The sequence below is a fragment of the Nicotiana tomentosiformis genome, chromosome 1, assembly GCF_000390325.3.
Source record: "Nicotiana tomentosiformis chromosome 1, ASM39032v3, whole genome shotgun sequence".
In the NCBI taxonomy this organism is placed as follows: Eukaryota; Viridiplantae; Streptophyta; class Magnoliopsida; order Solanales; family Solanaceae; genus Nicotiana; species Nicotiana tomentosiformis.
The window spans coordinates 84,878,889-84,896,251 of record NC_090812.1 but is presented as its reverse complement, the minus strand read 5'-3'; positions in this window follow the sequence as shown (position 1 = coordinate 84,896,251).

The following is a 17,363-nucleotide window of genomic DNA, read 5'->3' as shown; positions in this document are numbered from 1 at the left end:
TTCACTTTTAATTAAATATTTCATTATGTTATATTGTGGTCTTCTTAAGGATTATATAATACATTCCTAAATTTAAGTCCGCTTGTAGCCACCTTCTTGAGCTTTAATACAATTACAATAAATCTACAACTGTAAAATGGTCTGACGAAGATATACTACATACCATTAATTGATCCTACAGTTATTTTTGTAAATCATGAGAGTTGAACATATATCTGTCATAAGTTTGTTGTCGGGATCCAAATTCACCTATAGGTCGTGATGACGTCCAACACTACAGCTAGGTAAGCCAACTAGTAATTTAAACTCATATTCAATTCTTTTAAAATTAACCGAATAATTAAACTCTTCTTACTTGCAGAAATTTAGTAAATTAAAACAACCAAGAACAAAATTTAAATTCAAATATTCTACTAGTGTGTGTGCCAAGACGTGATGTCACAAGTGTATAAGCATCTAGTAGATTATACAAAACTCCAACTACTGTCTCAAATAAATTATACATAATGCAAATACAAGAAGTGCGATGATAGGTCCTCCACTAGTGCATGTCTCAGATCCTTCACAAAAAGTGCAGCAAGTGTAGCATGAGTACGTAAACAACGTTTACCCAAAAAGTATCAAGCCTAATCTCGAAGAGGTAAAGACGACATGGTCAACTTTGACACTCACTAAGGTCAACAATAATAAATAGAATAAAATAGAATTATTTAAATCAGCATGATTCATAGAGTTAACAATATTTTTTATTTAATTAGCAGAAATAATAAAAATTCTTCAAATGCAACAATTTCCAATCTATTAATTAAATTCACAAGCTGCAATTAAGATATCAAGGTATCGTGTAATTATTATTATCATGCACGATTTCTACTGAGGTCGTACGGCCCGATCCAGAGTGTCGTGTATACTGCCGAGGGACGTGCGGCGTGATCCATAGATGCATCTATCCTGCCTAGGCGTTCGGCCCGCTCCACAAGAAAGAAGGACATTTTCTTATGTACCTCCGGAAGGAGAGTATATTTATTATAAGATCAATTCGAGAGGATGAACAATTTCTTTTAACAATTAATTAATTTAAACAGAAAATTAAGCATATGAGATTTTTATCTTTTAATATTTTTCCCTAACAATTCACAATATATATATATATATATATATATATATATATATATATATATATATATATATATCAAATAATTTTAATTAAACAAAGAATACAATTTACACAAGTAATTCATGATTTGAGTCCTAAACTACCCGGACTTTAAGCATAAATAGTAGCTACACACGGACTCTCGTCACCTCGTTCGTACGTAGCCCCTACAATTAACAACAATTATTAATTTAATCACATATGAGGTAATTTCCCCCTCACAAGATTAGACAAGAGACTAACCTCAACTTGCTCCGATTTAATCCACTAGAAGGCCCTTTCCACGATTATCCAACTTTGTCTAGCTCGAATCTAGACAAAATAATTCGATACAATCACTAAAAATTATAAGAATCAATTCAATAAAAAAATACTACATTTTTCAATAAAAATCCGAAATTAATTCAAAATCGTTTGTGGGGCCCACGTCTCGGAATCCGGCAAAAGTTACGAAATATGAACGCCCACTCAACCATGAGTCTACCCATACCAAAATTACTAAATTCCGATAATTATTCGGCCCTCAAAATCCTCAACTCTATCCAAGAGGGTTTTCAAACTTTTCCAACTTAATTCACCAATTAAATGATAAAAACAGTGATGGATTCAGGTAATTTAACCAATATTGAGTTAAGAACACTTACCCCGTTATTTTCTCTGAAAATCTCCCAAAAATCGCCTCAATCCGAGCTCCAAATCGATAAAAATGTTTCAGAATTTAAACTCTTTGCCCAGTGATTTCTTCTACGCGATCGCGTAGCACAAATTTTTACTGCCCAGAAAATAACCCTACGCGATCGCAAACTATCCCACGTAATCGTGAAGTTCAAACCTACAGGCCCACACGATCGCAAACCATTTCACGCTATCGCGAAGCACAAACGCGTGGCCTTCCCTACTGCTCCACTTACTCTACGCGAACGTGACCTCCTCCATGTGGTCGCGAATACCAAATTCCCACACCTACGTGATCGCGGCCCTATTCACGCGATCGTAAAGAATAAAAATATCACTGCCTCAAACAAGCCTACGCGATCGCAAACTATCTCACGCGATCGCGTTGAACAAAGTCGTCTCTGCCTAATTACACTACGTAATCGCCTATAAGGAAATCAGAAGAAAAATACCAGCAGCTATCAACAATCTCCCAAAGGCCAAAAGTGATCAGTTAGCCGTCCAAAACTCACCCCCAACCCCTCGGGACCTCAACCAAATATACCAATAAATCCTAAAACATCATACGAACTTAGTCGAACCCTAAAATCACATCAAACAACGCTAAAACCACAAATCATACTCCAATTCAAGCTTAATGAAACTTAAAATTTCCAGCTTCTACATTCAGTGTCGAAACCTATCAAACCAAGTGCGATTGACCTCAAATTTTGCACACAAGTCATAAATGACATAACGGAGCTATGAAAATTTTCGGATCTGGATTCCGACTCCGATATCAAAAAGTCAACTCTCCAGTCAAACTTCCAAACTTAAATTCTTGTTTTAGCCATTTTCAAGCCTAATTTAACTACGGACTTCCAAATAAAATTCTGAACACGCTCCTAAGTCTAAAATCACCATACGGAGTTATTGGAACCGTCAAATCCCGATTCCGAGGTCATTTTTCTCAAAATGTTGATCGAAGTCAAACTTAGCATTTTAAGGCCAACTTAAGAAACCAAATATTTCGATTTCAACCCGAATACTTTCAAATCTCGAACTAACCATCCCCGCAAGTCATAAATTAATAAAAGTACATATGAGGAGGTTTATTTAGGGGAACGGAGTTCTAAAAGTCAAAAGACCCGGTTGGGTCATTACATTTATAACTTTTGCATTACCTTTTGTAATTTGTATCTTTTTATTCCTACACATAATTATAGCATCTATGGTCAAGCTTCTCCAAGTTCAAAAGCACATCTTTTTTTTCAAAAAAAATACTTTTTTTTCAAATTTAAAGTGTTTGACCAAGCTTTTAGGAGAAAAAAAGCATAAGCAGTTTTGGAGAAACAGAAAAAAGTAGCTTCTTCTGAGAAACACTTTTTGAGAAGCACTTTTGAGAAAAATACACTTGAAGCATTTTTTAAAAGTTTGGCCAAACACTAATTGCTACTTAGAAGTACTTTTTAAATTAATTAGCCAAACACAAACTGTTTCTCATCAAATATACTTTTGAAAAAAATATTTTTGAAAAAATACACTTCTCAAAATAAGCTGATTTTTTCGACTTGGCCAATTGGGCTATTAATATTACATGATTAGTTTGACTTCTCTTTCCGTCACGTGAACAAATTGCATTAAAACAACCACACAGAGATGATACTCTAATTTTCAAAGTAGATCATGAAAAGAAACTAAACCATAAACTTATAACTATGAAAGTAATTTATGGATACTAATTTAAACCAACATAAGCAAGGAAAAAAACATAATCATACTTCAACGGATACCAAGCAATGAAGGTTCTTCCATTTATCATATATAAAACGTGGCCAGTAAAAAAAAAATGCAAAGCTACTAATATTCTTAAAAAAAATTAAGAGATTACACCCTTTTATATTTGTCAGCGATTAACACCAAAAGTAAGTCAACAAATTAATAAGCCACAACATAAACAACACCTAATTTTTTACCATATTTAACTCTTTTCGTCACTTTTTAGCATTTAAATATCTTTTAAGTTTAATTTTGATATTTTAGCTTTATTTCACCTTTATAGGTTTTATTTAAGAAAATTAAAAATCACAAAAATATTATATGTTCTTGATTTTAAAATATGTAGCTAGTATTTTTATTTTTACACTCTTAAAAGAAAAAAAAATATTAATTAAAGCAAGAGTCAATGAATCATTTTCACATGGCAAGATTCTTCCTTATCTTTTATAAATAACTCACATGCTCTCCCTCAAAACTCACATGCATATACACACTCTTTTTCTTGGCCACCAATTAATCCATATACCTACACCTATATATCCTCCACTCACACAACACACAAAAGGGGTGACATTTGAGAGAGGAGAAGAACGAGAAACAAAAAGGCTAGAAAGAAAACTCCAAAACTAAAAAACACAGAAATTCAATACCTTGAATACACCGTAGCTTCTGCCTGTAGAAAACCCAGTTGAAACTTCACCCAAAGTACCATTGTTCTCCTGTTGAATCACTCCAAACCCAGCTGAAAATAGCACCAAAAATCATCCTTCTTCCTCATCGAGACTCCACCCAAAAACTAGTAGAATAAACGTCACTTAAACCTAGCGAAATCCAACCACCAATTTGTCGTCTTCATCAATCCTTAAGCTCAGAAACATAGCTATGAAACAACACCAAAATACCACCAAAATTCCGGCCAAAAACTCCATGAAAACATGTTGAAAATCAGTCCAGACAAGCAACAAAAACGCAGCCCTTTTGCACACAAAAAATCAGCAGCATCGAAAGGGGAGTCTCGAGGACTTCGTTGAGGTCTTTCCCTGCCGGTTCCATTTGTGGTCACTGATGAAAGCTTTTCCATGAGTTCTCGAGTTTGCTTAGCCCCTTTGTAATTCACCCTAGTTCATTTATACAAAAGGTCCGTCTCTATCTTATTTATTTGTTTTCACTGTCATTAAAGCTTACAATATTAATATTGGTTTGTTATTGGAATGCTGTAAATATTGGAACCTGTGTGAGTCTTCTAAAAATATGGTGCACACGTACGTGTGGCCCACTTTTCTGTTAGAAGTCATACCAAATAGAACGAGGTTGGATCAACAACTAGGCCGGGTAGACTTTCGTTCTCCCAGTACATTGCCCCCACCTCGGTTCGAGCTATCCGTTTGGGTAATCCACGTCTAGAACACACCCCCGGGTTTAAACCTAGAATAACATAGCCTCATCCTGGATCCCTAGTAGGAATATTTGTTTGCATCACGTTCATTTGACTTTAGGGATTCAACACAGGGGTAGGGTCCGTCTAGGAGAGGCGTACCCGAAATAAAAGACCATCATGATGCATCTTACGTGCTATTTATGCATTTATTTGTTTCGGCTTGCATGTTGATCAGCCAAGGAAGGAAAATCAAGATAAAAACCAAGAGTGAGGTTGGAGAGAAAATTCACCCAGTTCTGAAAACCCCGGTATTTGGAAATGTCCCGAAACTCTGCTGAAATATTTTTAAAAAAATAAATTTCAAAATGAGTAAATATCATGTTTTTTCGGGTTGTGTCAGAATTGGCAAAACTACGCGGGTCTGATTCTCACCGGATGTGAGATACTTAGGCAAACCTCATCGGTTTCGCCCCACAATTTTCAAAAAAATCCAAAAATATTTTTCTTTACTTCCTTCTTTAAAAAGTATTTATTTTAAAGCCCAATTTTTAAAAAAATACAAAAATATTTTCTTTTTTTTCCTTCTCAAAACCCAAAAATATTTTCATTCTTCTTTCGAAAATTGAAAAGAAAATTCAAGATTCAAAAATATTTTCTTTTTTCTTTAGAAGTATTTCTTTCATAAATTCAAAATAAAAGTCCAAAAATCCAAGAATATTTCCTTTCTTCTTTAGAAGTTTTTCTTTCGAAATTTTAGGAAATCCAAAAAATATATTTCTTTCTGCTTTAGAAGTCTTTCTTTTCAAAATTCTCAACAACAAAAAACAAGCAAATCAAATTCCAAAAATATCTTCTTCCTTCTTTATAAGTCTCTATTTCGAAAATTAAAAAAGACAAAAAAAATTCAAAATAAAAAAAAAGAGTTAGTTTATTTTCTTTATTCCTAATTTTCCTGAACTACGTAATGATCTGATTCGTGCGTCGTCATGATATGTAGGCAATCCCCATAGGATTCGATCATAGCTATAAAATTAATTGAGTGAAAATAAAAATAAAAATAAAAATAAAAGAAAGGAAAAATTGAGTGAAAAAGAAAGAAAAGAGTGACAAAAAGAAAAAGAGAAAAGGAGAGTGCCAAAAATAAAAGAGCGACAGAAACAAAATGAGAAAATCAACAGTGATTAAAGGGAGGCAGAAATGAAAGAAAAGGGGCACAAAGTGAAAAGGGGTTAGTTAAGGCCGGGATGAAACATGCAATCGTTCAAACACATGGTAGGAGTATTTAACTGTTTAGGCGCATTGCATCCCAACGTGCGATTTCCTATTTGTTAAGCGTCTCAAAACTAACAAGGTTGTTGGGTGTGCAAATAACCAGGTTCAGTTCAGGTGGTTAGTTTGTTGGCATTCTGGCATGTTATCCATACAACTCCAGGTCAAAGCATAAGGCAGTCATGACTAGCAAAGAATTGGATGCAGGAGTTGTTGACCCCTCGAGAGAGATTGTAGAGTCGGAATCTGAATTGAAAGAGGAGGTCCAAAGGTTAAAACAACAGATGGTGGAAATGTATTAGGCTTGGATCGGGGCCATCCTCCACCCTCATTTTCCGCTAACTACACTGAAAACCCTGCCATTATCCCACCACTATCACAAGCCCAGATTCTCACTACCGCTGATCTTTTCCCTCAACATGCATCGGGCTTTACCCCTCACCACAACTACCCTGGCACCTCATCCCAACCTTTTCATGCTCCACCATCCAAAACAACCTCATATCCTGCTCCAACATCCACTCCTATTTTGTGGCCCCTCCACAAGCTACCATCCATCGATCTTCCAGTGAACCCGTGTTCAAAGTTCCTGATGCCCAATACTATGCTCCAGAACCAACTTTCAAGGTCCCGGATCCTTATTGTTATACCCTTTACTTTGAGCCTCCCGTTGAAACCGAGAAGCCCGCTAAGAACATTAATCAAGATGAGATTTTCAGGAAGGTAAAGAGTTTAGAGCAATCTTTGAGGAACATGCAAGGCATATGAAGCCAAGTAAGTGCTGCTTACAAGGACTTGTGCTTTTTCCCTGACGTCCAACTGCCCGCCGGGTTCAAGATGCCCAAGTTTGATCTGTATGACGGACATGGAGATCCTGTGACCCATTTGAGAGGTTATTACAGAAAGATGGGAGGCGTTGATGGGAAAGACGAGCTGTTGATGGCCTATTCCAGTCAGAGTTTTAGTGGGGCAGCTCTGGAATGATACACCCACCAAGATGCTAGCAGATGGTATACATGGGACGATATGGCTCAGGCCTTTGCCCGGCACTTTCAGTACAATATAGACATTGTAACGACTCGGCTGGTTGTTTTGAGAGTAATAGCCCTGATCCCCTATTTGATGCTTTCCCCGTATCTGTTTCAGCTTATGTGACTTGCCGGGAGGTTTTGTTTTGGTTTTTGGGATGTTTTGGGACACTTAGTCCCTAAACAGAAACTTAAGCCTTAGAATTTTGACCGTAGTCGGAACTATATGAAGACTACTCTGGAATGGAGTTTCGTTGGTTCCGTTAGCTCCGTTAGGTAATTTTGGACTTGAGGGCGTGTCCGGATTATTTTTTGGATATCTATAACTCATTTAGGATTGAAATGGCGAAAGTCGAATTTTTGGAGATTTTGACCGGTAGTGGACTTTTTGATATCGGGGTCGGATTCTAATTTCGGAAGTTGGAGTAGGTCTGTAATGTCAAATGTGACTTGTGTGCAAAATTTGAGGTCAATCAGACGTGGTTTGATAGGTTTTGGCATCGGTTGTGGAAGTTCGAAACTTTGAAGTCCATTAAGCTTGCATTGGAGGGTGATTCATATTTTTAGCATTGTTTGATGTGATTTGAGGGCTCGACTAAGTCCGTATGGTGATTTAGGACTAGAGAGTATGTTTGATTAAGGTCTCGGGGGCCTCGGGTTGATTTCGGATGGTTAACGGATCAAATTTGGGTTTGGAAGAATAATTGAAGCTGCTGCACCTGTTGTAATCGCACATGCGTAACATTGACCGCAGGTGCGAGCCCGTAGAAGCGAGCCATTGGACGCAGGTGCGGTTTGGAAGGAAGAGGCCAGAGGTCGCAAGTGCGGAGGTATAACCGCATTTGCGCATCTGCAGATGCAGAAGATGGAGCGCAGAAGCGAAAGGGGCCAGGGCGTGAGGGATCGCAGAAGCGGAAGAATTTCCGCAGGAGCGGGCGTCGCAGGTGTGACTATGGGCCGCATGTGCGATATTTCTGGACAGAATGCTTAAATGCAAGGGTTCGCGATTTTTGCTCATTTTTAACATTTTGAGCTCGGGTTTGGCGATTTCTTGAGAGCATTTTTGAGGGATTTCATGAGGTAAGTCCCTTGTGCTTATTTTTGATCAATAATCTTGCTTCCCCATTTATTTTTTCACCTAGTTAGTGTGTATTTAAGGTGGAATTTGGGAGTTGAGACTAGGAATTTGGAGAGTTTGATTTGAGGATTTGAAGGACCATTTGGTGTCGGACTTTAGTAAATTTGATATGGTTAGACTCGTGAGTGAATGATTATTCATATTTTGTGACTTTTACCTGATTCCGAGACGTGGGCCGTGATCGACTTTTTAGGGTGAAGTTCAGAATTTTTGTTAAAGTATTGATTTCATTAATTAGATGAGCCTATTATAGTTGTATTCATGATATGCAATTGTGTTTGGCTAGATTTGAGCCATTCGGAGTCGGATAATCGAGGAAAGGGCATTCTTACGGATTGATTGAGTTTGGTTCGAGGTAAGTGGCTTACCTAACCTTGTGTAGGGGAAATCCCCTTAGGATTTGGTGTTGTTATGATATATGAGCGTCGTGTACGCGAGGTGACGAGTGCGTACAAGGGATATTTGTGGAAAAACCTGATTTTTATTGAGTAATAGCCTATTTTTTGTCTTATCTAAGTATACTAGCATGTGTAGTTATCCTGTTAACCTAGAATAGCATGTCTACGTATCCTAATTGCCTATTTGAACTCTTTGCAACATGTTTAGTAAGTCCTGTTACTTTCTTGACTTGTACTTTGCCTAAATTGTAGGTTTTCTTGTTGTAACTGTTATATTTATTTGTTTGAGTTGCGTATTTATTTTGGAACTACGGGACGGTGTCACGGGAGATTCCCTGTACTGCATATTTATTTTTGGACTACGGGACGGTATCCCGGGAGATCCCACTGTACTGCATATTTACTTTGAGACTACGAGGCGGTTCCTTGGAGTTCTCCCTGCACATTTACTTTTGAGACTACGAGATGGTTCCTCGGGATTTCTCCCTGCACATTTACTTTTGAGACTACGAGGCAGTTCCTCGGGGGTTCTCCCTGCACATTTACTTTTGAGACTACGAGGCGGTTCCTCAGGAGTTCTCCCTGCATATTTACTTTTGAGACTACGAGGCGGTACCTCGGGAGTTCTCCCTGTATATTTACTTTTGAGACTACGAGATGGTATATCGGGAGCGCCCCTGTTTTTATATCATTGTGCGGTGTTGTTATTGCTTTGTGAATACTTCTTGTTGTCTTCTCCATTTTACTTCATGTTTATTATAGCATATGTCTTATTATTATATACCAGTAGGGCCCGGACCTGACCTCGTCACTACTCTACCGAGGTTAGGCTTGGCACTTACTGGGTACCATTGTGGTGTACTCATGCTACTCTTCTGCACATGTTTTGTGTGCAGATCCAAGTACTTCTTATCAGCCCAGCTACTAGCTGAAAGTGCTTGTTGCTGTACGGAGACTTCAAGGTATATATGCCACATCCGCAGACCTCGGAGTTCCCCTCTATTCCCTCCTATGTCATTTACCTTCGTTACTACTTTTATTAGACTCTGGTGTATAGAGATACTAGTTTTCTCCTGTAGCTTGTGACTTATAATGTTTGGAGTTTTGGGAATATTGTATATTATTAGAGTGTTGGTTATTGTAAATGCCAAGCAGCATTGATATCAGTTATTTAGTTATATGTTACAGTCAGATGTTAAGTTTTGTTTTCATTTTTGTTATTTCCGCATCTTTGTTAGGCTTACCTAGTCGTAGAGACCCAGGTGCCGTCACGACATCTTACGGAGGGAGAATTGGGTCGTGACAAGTTGGTATCAGAGCTCTAGGTTCATAGGTGTCGTGAGTCACAAGCAAGTTTCGTATAGTCTCGCGTATCGGTACAGAGACGTCTGTATTTATCTTTGGGAGGCTATGGAACTGTTAGGAAAATTACACTTTTTTGATTCCTTGTCGTGCGAAATTGTTGACTTCAAAATTCTAAACTTTTATATTCTATTTTCTCACAGATGGTGAGGATACGTACAAGCAGATCTGATGACCAGGCACCCGTGCCCCCTGCTAGTGCCGCGAGAGGCCGAGGCCGGGGTAGAGGACAAGGACATCCATGCGGTGCAGCCAGAGCACCCGCACGAGCTGCTATAGAGGAGCCCCCATTAGCTCCAGCTAAAGGGCAGACACCTGAGATACTTGATGCCACACCAGCCCTCCAAGAGACTCTAGCCCAGTTTCTGAGCATGTTCGGCACCTTAGATCAGGCTGGATTGATTCCACTTGCTCCTGCCACATCTCAGGTCGGGGGAGGAGCACAGACTTCCGTCACCGCTACTCCAGAGCAGTGGGTTCAAGCCAACCAGGTTCCAGAGATTATACCGATGTAGACGGTAGCTTCGATTTAGCACGAGACTAGGACAGCCTCTTCTGAGGCAGAGCAGCTCAAACTTAAGGGGTACAAGAAGTACCACCTACCTACATTCAGCGGATTAGCTACAGATAATGCTCAGGGTTTTCTGGAGGAGTGTCACCGTATTCACCATACTATGGGTGTAGCGGAGTCGAGTGGGGTTTCTTTTACTACATTCCAGCTTTGGGGAGCAACCTATTAGTGGTGGCGTGCTTATGCGTTGAGTAATCCGGATGAGGCAGCTTCACTTACATGGACTCAGTTCTCGGACATGTGTTTGAGAGAGTATGTCCCTCAGAGCTTTAGGGACTCATGGCGTGCGGAGTTTGAGAAGCTGCACCAGGGTGCTATGACTGTGTCAGAGTATGCAGTTCATTTCAATGATTTGGCTCGACATGCACCGGCCTTGGTTGCCACAGTTCGAGAGACGGTTCGTCGGTTTATTAAGGGACTCCACCCCAGTATATTGATCAGTATGGCCAGGGAGTTGGAGACGGATATTTCTTATCAGCAGGTTATGAGTATCGCCAGGAGATTGAAGGGCATGCTTATCCGGGATAGAGAAGAGAGAGAGGCCAAGAGGTCTCGAGAGACTGGTTCTTATTCTGGTGCTCGTACACCAGCAGCTCGCCATGGTAGGGGTTATGTGAGTCGCCCCATTCATTCAACTCTTTCAGCCGCCAACAGTATTCCAGTCCCTTCTAGGCCCCAAGAGCCTTATTATGCACCGACAGTATCTAGTGCATCTCCTTCACGGGGTGCTTTTAGCGGTCAGTCCAGCAGACCTGAACCAAGCCAGTCACAACAATCACGCCCTCCGAGAGCTTATTTTGAGTGTGGAGACACCTGCCATATGGTGAGGGATTGCCCCAGATTTAGGAGGGGTGTACCTCCACAGACTTCTCAGCCACCGCGTGCTCCACCAGGTCCTCAAGCTATGATTCCAGCACCAGCTACTGCCCCATCTGCTCAGCCAGCTCGAGGTGGAGGTCGGGTAGGCCGAGGTCGCCCTAGAAGGGGAGGCCATGCCAGATATTATGCTCTTCCTGCTTGTACAGAGGCAGTTGCTTCCGACTCTGTCATTACAGGTATTGTTCTGGTCTGTCATAGAGACGCGTCGATCTTATTTGATCCATGCTTTACATATTCCTACGTTTCCTCTTATTTTGCCCCGTATTTGGGCATATCTCGGGATTCCTTGAGTTCCCCTGTTTATGTATCTACTCTTGTGGGAGATTCTCTTGTTGTGGACCGTGTGTATAGGTCGTGTTTGATTATTCTTAGTGGTTTTGAGACCAGAGCCGATTTGTTATTGCTTACCATGGTAGACTTTGATATTATTTTGGGCATGGACTGGTTGTCGCCCCATTATGCTATTCTTGATTGTCACGCCAAAACCGTGACGCTGGCTATGCCAGGATTATCGCGATTAGAGTGGAGAGGTACCTTAGAGTATACTCCTAGCAGAGTTATTTCGTTTCTTAAAGCTCAACGAATGGTTGAGAAGGGGTATGACGCGTATCTAGCTTATGTTAGAGATGTTAGTATCGATACCCCTACAGTTGAGTCAGTTCCAGTAGTGAGGGATTTTCCAGATGTATTTCCAGCTGATCTTTCGGGCATGCCGCCCGACAGAGATATTGATTTTGGCATTAATTTATTGTCGGGCACTCAGCCCATCTCTATTCATCCATATCGTATGGCTCCTCCTGAATTGAAGGAGTTGAAGGAGCAGTTACAGGAGTTGCTTGATAAGGGCTTCATTCGGCCCAATGTATCGCCTTGGGGTGCTCCTGTCTTATTTGTGAAGAAGAAGGATAATTTTATGTGGATGTGTATTGATTACCGCCAGTTGAACAAAGTCATAGTGAAGAACAAGTATCAATTGCCTCGTATTGATAACTTATTTGATCAGTTACAGGGTGCCAGAGTATTTTCCAAGATTGACTTGCGTTCAGGCTATCATTAGTTGAAAATTCGGGAGCCAGATATCCCGAAGACTGCTTTCAGGACTCGGTATGGTCACTATGAGTTTTTTGTGATGTCATTTAGGCTGACCAATGCCCCAGCAACATTTATGCACTTGATGCACAATGTGTTCCGGTCCTATCTTGACTCATTCGTCATTGTGCTTATTGACGACATTCTGGTGTACTCCCGGACTCGGGAGGATCATGAGCAGCACTTGATGACTATGCTTCAGACCTTGAGAGAACAGAAGTTATATGCGAAATTCTCAAAGTGTGAGTTTTGGCTAGACTCAGTGGCATTCTTGGGTCATGTAGTATCGAGTGATGGGATCCAGGTGGATCCAAAAAAGATTGAAGTAGTGCAGAGTTGGCCCAGACCGTCCTCAGCTACGGAGATCCGAAGTTTTCTGGGTTTGGCGGGGTATTACCGTCGATTTGTAGAGGGTTTCTCATATATTGCAGCACCTATGACCAGGCTTACCCAGAAGGGTGCTCCGTTCAGGTGGACAAAGGAATGCGAGGAGAAATTTCAGAAGCTCAAGACAGCTTTGACTACATCCCCAGTATTGATATTGCCTTCAGGTTCAGGGTCTTATACAACATATTGTGATACGTCGCGGATTGGTCTCGGCACGGTGTTGATGCAGGACGGTAGGGTGATTGCCTAAGCGTCCAGACAACCGAAGGTACATAAAAAGAACTATCCTATCCACGACCTTGAGTTAGCAGCTATTGTTCATGCCTTGAAGATTTGGCGGCACTATTTATACGGTGTTCCTTGTGAGATCTACACCAATCACCGGAGTTTGCAGCATCTGTTCAAGTAGAAGGATCTTAATTCACGTCAGAGGAGGTGGTTAGAGCTGCTTAAGGATTATGATATCACCATTTTGTACTATCCCGGGAAGGCCAATGTAGTGGTCGATGCTTTGAGTCGCCGGGGAGAGAGTTTGGGGAGTTTGGCATATCTACCAGCAACAGAAAGGCCATTGGCGTTGGATGTTCAGGCCTTAGCCAGCCAGTTTGTGATATTGGATATTTTTTAGCCGAGTCGAGTATTGGCTTGTATGGTCTCTCGGTCTTCTCTTTATGATCGTATCAGGGAACGTCAGTAAGATGACCCCCATCTGCTTGTCCTTAAGGACACGGTCCAATACGGTGATGCTAAGGAGGTCACTATTGGGGATGATGGTGCATTGAGGATGCAGGCAGGTTATGTGTGCCTAATGTAGATGGTTTGCGAGAGTTGATTCTTCAAGAGGCTCACAGTTCGTAGTACTCCATTTATCTAGGTGTCGCAAAGATGTATCAGGACTTGAGGCAGCATTACTGGTGGAGGAGGATGAAGAAAGACATAGTGGAGTATGTGGCTCGCTGTGTAAATTGCCAGCAGGTTAAGTATAAGCATCAGCGGCAGGTGGATTGCTTCAGAAGATAGAGATTACAGAGTGGAAATGGTAGCAGATAACTATGGATTTTGTTGTTGGGCTCCCACGGACTCAGCGGAAGTTTGACGCAATTTGGGTGATTGTGAATAGGTTGACCAAGTCAGCTCATTTCATTCCTGTGATGACTACCTATTCTTTCGAGCAGTTGGCTCGAATTTATATCCGCGAGATTGTCAGGCTTCATGGCGTACCGGTATCCATCATCTTTGACCTGGGTACGCAGTTTACATCACGGTTCTGGAGGGTTGTGCAACAGGAGTTGGGTACTCAGGTTGAGCTAAGCATAACATTTCACCCTCAGACGGACGGATAGTCCAAGCGCACTATTCAGATATTGGAGGATATGCTCCGCGCTTGTGTGATAGAATTTGGGGGTACTTGGGATCAGTTCTTGCCACTTGCGGAGTTTGCCTACAATAACAATTATCAGTTGGGCATTCAGATGGCACCGTATGAGGCTCTATATGGTAGGCATTTTCGGTCTCCGGTGGGTTGGTTCGAGCCGGGCGAGGCTAGATTATTGGGTACAGACTTGGTTCATGATGCCTTGGATAAGGTGAAAGTAATTTATATTGACTTCACATAGCCAAGTCCAGATAGAAGAGTTATGCGGATCGGAAGGTTCGCGACATTGCATTCATGGTTGGAGAGCGGGTCTTGCTCCGGGTTTCACCTATGAAGGGCGTTATGAGGTTCGGGAAGAAGGGAAAGCTGAGTCTAAGGTTCATTGGTCCCTTTGAGGTGTTGCGGCGAATTGGGGAGGTTGGCTATGAGGTTGCCTTACCTCCTAGTCTAGTAAGATTTCATCCGGTGTTCCATGTTTCTATGCTCTGGAAGTGTCACGGTGAACCGACTCATGTGTTGGATTTCGGCTCAGTCCAGTTGAACAAATATCTATCTTATGTTGAGGAGCCAGTGGCTATTTTGGACAGGCAGGTTCGAAAGCTAAGGTCAAAGAATATTGCTTCTCTGAAGGTTCAGTGGAGGGGTCAGCTGGTCGAGGAGGCGACTTGGGAGACCGAGCATGATGTGCGCAACCGTTATCCTCATCTTTTCACCACTTCAGGTATGTCTTTATACTCATTCGAGGACGAACAATTATTTTAAGAGGGGAAGGATGTAATGACCCGGCCGGTCATTTTGAGAGTAATAACCCCGATCCCCTATTTACTGCTTTTCCCGTATCTGTTTCAGCTTATGTGACTTGCCGGGAGGTTTTGTTTTGGTTTTTGGGGTATTTTGGGAAACTTAGTCCCTAAATGGAAGCTTAAGCCTTAGAATTTTGACCGTAGTCGGAACTGTGTGAAGACGACTCCGAAATGGAGGCGTGTCCGGATTGTGTTTTGGAGATCTATAACTCATTTAGGCTTGAAATGGCGAAAGTCGAATTTTTGGAGATTTTGACCGGTAGTGGACTTTTTGATATCGGGTTCGGATTCTGATTCCGGAAGTTAGAGTAGGTCCGTAATGTCGAATGTGACTTGTGTGCAAAATTTGAGGTCAATCGGACGTGGTTTGATATGTTTTTGGCATCGGTTGTGGAGGTTCGAAACTTTGAAGTTCATTAAGTTTGAATTGGAGGGTGATTCATCTTTTTAGCATTGTTTGATGTGATTTGAGGGCTCGACTAAGTCTGTATGGTGATTTAGGACTAGTAGGTATGTTTAGTTGAGGTCCCGGGGGCCTTGGGTTGATTTCGGATGGTTAACGAATCAAATTTGGTTTTGGAAGAATAGCTGAAGTTGCTGCACCTGGTGTAATCGCAACTACACAACATTGACCGCAGGTGCGAGCCCGCAGAAGCTAGCCAATGGACACATGTGCAGTTTGCAAGGAAGAGGCCAGAGGTCGCAGGTGCGAAGGTATAACCGCATCTGCGCATCTGTAGATGCGGAAGATGGAGCGCAGAAGCGGAAGGGGCCAGGGCGTGAGGGAACGCAGAAGCGGAAGAATTTCTGCATGAGCGGGCGTCGTAGGTGCGACTATGGGCCGCAGGTGCGAGATTTCTGGACAGAATACTTAAATGCAAAGGTTCGCGATTTTTGCTCATTTTTAACATTTTGAGCTCGAGTTTGGCAATTTCTTGAGAGCATTTTTGAGGGATTTCTTGAGGTAAGTCCCTTGTGCTTATTTTTGATCAATAATCTCGCTTCCTCGTTTATTTTTCCACCTCGTTAATGTGTATTTAAGGTAGAATTTTGGAGTTGAGACTAGGGATTTGGAGAGTTTGATTTGAGGATTTGAAGGACCATTTGGTGTCAGATTTTAGTAAATTTAATATGGTTAGACTCGTGAGTGAATGAGTGTTCATATTTTTGTGACTTTTACCCGATTCCGTGACGTGGGCCTGGGTCGACTTTTTAGGGCGAATTTTAAAATTTTTGTTAAGGTATTGATTTCATTAATTAGATGAGCCTATTATAGTTGTATTTATGATATGCAATTGTGGTTTGCTAGATTTGGGCCATTCAGAGTCAGATAATCGAGAAAAGGGCATTCTTATGGATTGATTGAGCTTGGTTCGAGGTAAGTGGCTTGCCTAACCTTGTGTGGGGAAAATTCCCTTAGGATTTGGTGTTGTTATGATATGTGAGCACTGTGTACGTGAGGTGACGAGTGTGTACACGGGCTATTTATGGAAAAACCTAATTTTTATTGATTAATAGCCTATTTTTCATCTTATCTGAGTATACTAGCATGTGTAGTTATCCTGTTAGCCTAGAATAGCACGTCTATGTGTCCTAATTGCCTATTTGAACTCTTTGCAGCATGTTTAGTAAGTCTTGTTACTTTCTTGACTTGTACTTAGCCTAAATTGTAGGTTTTCATGTTGTAACTGTTATATTCATTTGTTTGAGTTGCGTATTTATTTTGGGACTACGGAACGGTATCCTGGGAGATCCTCTGCACTACATATTTATTTTGGGACTACGGGACGGTATCCCGGGAGATCCCTCTGTACTGCATATTTATTTTGGGACTACAAGGCGGTTCCTCAGGGGTTCTCCCTGCACATTTACTTTTGAGACTACGAGGCGGTTCCTCGGGAGTTCTCCCTGCATATTTACTTTTGAGACTACGAGGCGGTTCCTCGGGAGTTCTCCCTACACATTTACTTTTGAGACTACGAGGTGGTTCCTCGGGAGTTCTCCCTGCATATTTACTTTTGAGACTACGAGGCGGTACCTCAAGAGTTCTCCTTGTATATTTACTTTTGAGACTACGAGACGGTATCTCGGGAGCGC